Genomic DNA, 6,000 nt, shown 5'->3' with positions numbered 1-6,000 from the left:
CAAGAGAACTGAAAACACATGTCCACACAAAAACCTGTACATGTATGTTCATAGCAGCATTTTTCATAATAGCTAAAAAGTGGAAATGACTCACATGTCCATGAACTGATGAATGTGGTATAGCCATGCCAAGGAATATTATTCAGCCATAAAAAGAAATGAGGTACTGATCCATGCTACATGAATGATCCTTAAAAACATTATGCTGAGTGAAATAAGCCAGACACAACAGACCACATATTGTAGGATGCTACGTATATGAGATGTTTAAACAGGCATTTCCATACAGACAGAAAGTAGATATAAGTGGCCTCCAGCAGTTGAGGGCAGGGGACAATGGGCAGTGACTGCCAATGGGGATAGAGTTTCCATATAGGGTGACCAACCTTCTCGGTTTGCCCGGGACTGGGAGATTTCCCAGGGGACGTGGGATAACTTTTCGTATTAAAGCTGGGACAGTCCCAGGCAGACCAGAGTAAACTGGTCAGCCTATTCCATATCTGTAAATGTATGTGTCATATTTGGTTGTCTGAGTTGCTTTCTAGCTCACAGATTCTTTGAGATTTTATTTGTGAAAAACAAACAAACAAACACAACACATACTCAAAGACAAAAAACAAGAAAAGCCTGTTTTTCTTTCCCTGTATGGTAGACGATACTCCCTGGGCAAACTGTGGTCATACCTTAGTCATTCCCAGAGTATCACAGCCTGCAGCAGCGTCCCCTGGTTGTGGGAGAAGCCTGGGTACCATGTATCTAAAAAATACCCGTGCTCAGTCTCTGACCCCAAACTAATTAAATCAGAACATCTAGGGATGGGACGCAAGCCATGAGTATCTTTTTAAAGATTTTATTTATTTATTTATTTGAGAGAGAGTGAGAATGAGAGAGATCACAGAGAGAGGAAGAGGGAGAAGCAGACTCCCGACTGAGCGAGAGCCTGATGCGGGGCTCGATGCCAGGACCCAGGCTCCCCCATGAGTATTTTTTTTTTTTTTTTTGAGAGCTGCCCAGGTGATTCAAGTGTGCAGCCCCGTGTGAGAACCAATGGCAATGTGATCTGACAGCTGCCCAGCCCCCTTTCCCTTTACTTCCACCTGGCACCAGCCTCTCCCATGATTGGATCACCGGGGGCTGAGGAATATGAGCTGAGCCGATCAGAGTCGCTCTCAGGAATTTGAATGAGGACATTCTGGGGGAAGCTTGAGAAAGGCTGGAGAGGCCCTGGTAGGTCACAGGTGGAGGACTGGGGAGGGTTGAGGGAAGAGCAGGGGCCAAAGGAAATTGAGGAAGACGGAGGAAAAGACAGTGAGCCAGACAGGGACCCAACCAGATATGCAGAAGGTTTGCAGACCAGCTGTGCTAGTCCTGCCCTGCTTCCATGCCAGGGTTTTCCTAATTCTAGTCCATTGTGTTTGTATAACAGTAGGCTATATTGTGTTGTCTGTGGACAGCTACAACAAGATCTCCATCCCACAGTCTCTCCTCAATGTGACCTCACCACTCCCCCACTGGGAGATGGCTTGTGACTCCTCTCTCTCCTTGACCTTATGCTGGAGCCAACAGAATGCAGCGCAAGTGGGGCGCCTGGGTGACTCAGTCGGGTTAAGCAGCTGACTCTTCATTTCAACTCAGGTCATGATCTCCGGGTCCTGGGATGGAGCCCCATGTGGGTTTCCGGGCTCAGTGGGGAGTCTGCCTGAGGATCCTCTCTCTCCCTTTCCTGCTGCCCCGCCCCAAATAAATAAATAAATCTTAAAAAAAAAAAAAAGAAAAGAAAAGAATTCAGTGCAAGTAACACTATGTGACTTTCAGGGCTAGGTCAGAAAAGCCATACAGCTTCCAACCTGTTCTCTTGGGATCTTGACTCAGGGAGGTCTGAGCTGCCATGTAAGAAATCTGACAACACTGAGACCCAATGTGACTAGGGCACGTGTGGGCTGTCCAGTCGACAGTCCTAGCTGAAACTAGCCATCCAATCATCCCCCACCAAGGCACCATATTGGATCCAGACAAAGCCATCCACTGGCTGAGTACCACTGAGTGACCTCAGTCAACGCCCCAAGAACTGCTCAGCCTGAGCCCTGCTTACATTGCTGACTCACAGAATCCATGAGATAAAAAAATGGTTGTTGCTTAATCAACAAAGTTTGGTGTACTTTGTCACACAGCAACAGTTCCTGGAACAAGTACCCTAAGAAAATCTGTATTCCTTGTTATCAAAAGAGCATGACAAACCCACCCATCTCTATCTCTCAGGGTCTGTCCCCATTCCTAACTCACCTTAATTTAGTTCTCACCAGGCCCCCAGCCCCCAGCCACCGACCTCCCGCTACCAACAGATGAACTTGAATTGTGGATAGGAATTGCTGATGATTTTCAGTCAGAATCATTCCTAAAAACCCACAGCACAATTATAAACCCACGGCACTATTAAAAGTAATATGAGAAAATAGAAGCAATGTGTTTTTTTTTAAAGAGAGAGAAAGCACATGGAAGGGGGTTGGCAAAGGGAGAGGGAGACAGAGAATCCCAAGCACAGAGCCGGACACAGGGCTCAATCTCACAACCCTGAGATCATGACCTGAGCTGAAACTGAGTCAGACCAACTGAGTCACCCAGGTGCCCCGCGATGTATTTTTTAAATTGTGGTAAAATACACACAACATGAAACTTACCATTTTAACCATTTTTAAGTGTACATTTCAGTGCTATTACGTGCATTCTTATTGTTGTACAATCACCACCATCATCCGTCTCCAGAACTTTTTCATCCTATAACCCTGAAAACCCACATCCATTAAACAACTCTCCATTTCTCCCCCTCAGCCCCTGGCAACCACCATTCTCCTTTTTGTCTCTGACTTTGACTACTCTAGGTACCTCATGTAAGTGAAAACATACAGCATTTGCTCTTTTATGTGTGGCTTATTTCACACAGCACAATGTCTTCAAGGTTCATCCATGTTATGGATGTGTCATAATTTCCTTACTTTTTAAGGCTGAATAGTATTCTGTTGTATGTATATAGCACGTTTTGTTTATCCATTCATCCATTGATGGACACGTGGGTTGCTTCCATCTTTTGGCTGTTGTGAATCATGCTGCTATGTTGTGAATCATGCTATGAGGAAGAGGGAGAGAGAATCCCAAGCACACTCCGCACTGAGTGCAGAATTCCACATGGGGCATGATCTCACGACCCTGAGATCATGACCTGAGCTGAAACCAAGAATTCGATGCTTAACCGACTGAGGCACCCAGGCACCCCCTGCTTTCAATTGTTTAGGAAATGGAATTGTTGGATCCTGTGGTAATTCTGTTTTTACCAAGGAATCACTGTATTGTTTTCAAAAGCAGTTGCACCATTTTACATTCTCAGTAGCCATGCACAAACCCTCCAATTTCTGCATATCATCACGAACATGTGTTGTCCTTTCTTTCTTCCTTTCTTCTTTTCTTCCTTCCTTCCTTCCTTTCTTTTCTTTCTTTTTTCTTTTCTTCTTTCTTTCTTTCTTTCTTTCTTTCTTTCTTTCTTTCTTTCTTTCTTTCTTTCAGCCATCCTAATGGATAGAAGGTGGTATTATGATTTTGATTGCATTTCCCTAATGATCAGTGATGTTGAGCATCTTTTCATGGGCTTATTGACCATTTGTATATTTTCTTTGGAGAAATGTCTATTCAAGTCCTTTGGCCACTTTTTGATCAGGTTGATTTTTTTTTTGTTATTGAGTTGTAGGAGGTCTTTATAAATTCTGAATATTAGCCCTTATCAGATACATGGTTTGTAAATATTTTCTCTGATTCTGTGGGTTGTCTATGAGCAATATTAAAAGAGTTGGGGAAGACCCTCTAAGCATGATACCAAAACAGAAGTTATAAAGGAAGTAATTAATGGATTTGACTACACAAAAATATAAGTGTTGGCTATGATAAAAATACCATAAACCAAATCAAAAGTCAAATGACGCAGGAAATTTTTTGGCAATATCCAGCAATGGATTTTTAATATACTGCAAGTGAAACCCAACCAGCAAAAAATGAACTTCAATAAAGTTAAATAAGGCAAAAGACAGAAATATACGAAAGAACACATGATTTTTTCTGCACATCGTTTATACACTTATTGCCTCCATTAAGTCCCTTGGTTAAGGGACAATAAATACTTTTGACCTGTCTAATTTCAACCTGCCCACAAATAAATGAACATGCCTGAGCATTTCCTGTAAGTTGTTGACTGTTTAATGCAAACAACTTTATCCCTGACTTTTGCAATGCTGCTATCTGAAGACTGGCCACAAGTTTTGCAGAAATGATAGCCCTGTAAGAAAATTGCTGGGTTTTGGTCATGAACATACCAACCATGAATTCAATCCTAATGGTAATTTTGTGGTGTTTGGCTTTAATGACCCGTTGTGTTTTTTATTTGATGAGCAAGTCCTTCTGAGTGTCTCATATTTTTTGCAAGTAAACTTCCTTCCTTTTCTAAATGCCATTATCTCTGAGTCTTGACTTCACTGGTAATCAATGAAATGCAAATTAAAATATCAAGATACCGTTCTCACTTATTAAATGGACAAAGTTGTCTTTTTTCAAGATATTGCTGAATGCCAGCTAGATGGGCCCACCTGCAGGACTGCATGACAAATATATTTATTGAGAGCTTTTAAAATACACCCTTGAAACCCTGTAATTCTAGTACTAGCAATTCAACCAATGGATATAATTAAGTTGTATATCCTAAAATTAAAAAACAAACACTAAAATGCCATCAACTTACAAATAGTTAAACACATTTTCTAAGAATACTTAATGGCCTGGGAAAATGCTCTTGATTTAATGTAAAATGAGAAAAGTGGGGTCATATAGGGTGATGGAAATTTTGATAATAAAACCATATATATGGCATTAAAATTTTTGAGGAAAAAAGGAAACATTTTAGTTACCACCCCTTCCCCTTCTTTAATGGAAAAGAAGAAATTATTCTATTTTCCCGCCATTTAATAACAGGACACTAAAACTTATTAAGTTCAATTAATTTGGAATTATATGTAATGTTCTGCATTAAGGTCAGTTAAAGTGGGTGGGACTGGATGTGGTAGTTAGAAATGAAGGAAAGAAGCAGGAGGGAGAAAGAGAGAGAGCATCATGTAGGGGAGGCAGGGAGAGAGAAAGACCTAGAAATTTAGGGAGAATGAACAAACGAAATCATGGGACACTGTTTCATGTTCTCTCTGTATCTCTGTATCTCTGTCTCTATCTCTGTCTCTCTCTCTCTCACACACACACAGACCACACTGTTCAGGCTGTTGTTTGAAAAGGCTCTAGGTTCTATAACAGAAACCAACTTCTTTAAGTCAGCCCCCTGAACTGACAAGAACACAGACTCTTCTGCAGATACAAGCACCAAAGTGAAAAAAAAAAGAGTGTTCACTTCAAATCCTTGTCAGTAGAACGCACACAGGCTGGAGTGTGCAAAGGACATCAGAGACTTCTCAGAAGTTGTGGTAGGTTGTTATGAAGGAAAAACAAATCTTGTTGCAAATTGCTTAACACCCTTCTGTGGAAATCACCAGTAAATATCATGCACGTGCTCCCACCTCCAGGAAGCAGGAACATCAGGTTCAGGTTACTGAATTATTTACTCGCATTCTAATTTAAAAGAATGAAACCAGTTTTTTTGTTTTTCTTTTTAAATGAGAAGGGCAGGATGGGGGAGTAGGTAGGAACTGGCAGAAAGAAAAGCACAGGCTGCTATTTATAAAGGATGCACACACATGCGCGCACGTGCGCACACACACACACACACACACACACACGGGTGCAGACCCGTAATGTAATCAGAGAGGCAGTGTACCAGCAAATGAAGCAAAAGTCTTTAGCAAAGATCAAAACATGAATAATTGCCGTCGGCAGGCCCCAGGTCTCACACCACTGGGCAGCTTTTGCTGGCTTCTGTGGATCCAGACTGGCCCCGTGGAGAGAGCTTTGAAATGCTGG

This window comes from Eumetopias jubatus, unplaced genomic scaffold (assembly GCF_037043125.1).
Source record: "Eumetopias jubatus isolate StellerSeaLion01/CBP00866 unplaced genomic scaffold, mEumJub1_p1.0 scaffold_1, whole genome shotgun sequence".
Classification (NCBI taxonomy): Eukaryota; Metazoa; Chordata; class Mammalia; order Carnivora; family Otariidae; genus Eumetopias; species Eumetopias jubatus.
This window is presented reverse-complemented; position numbering follows the sequence as displayed.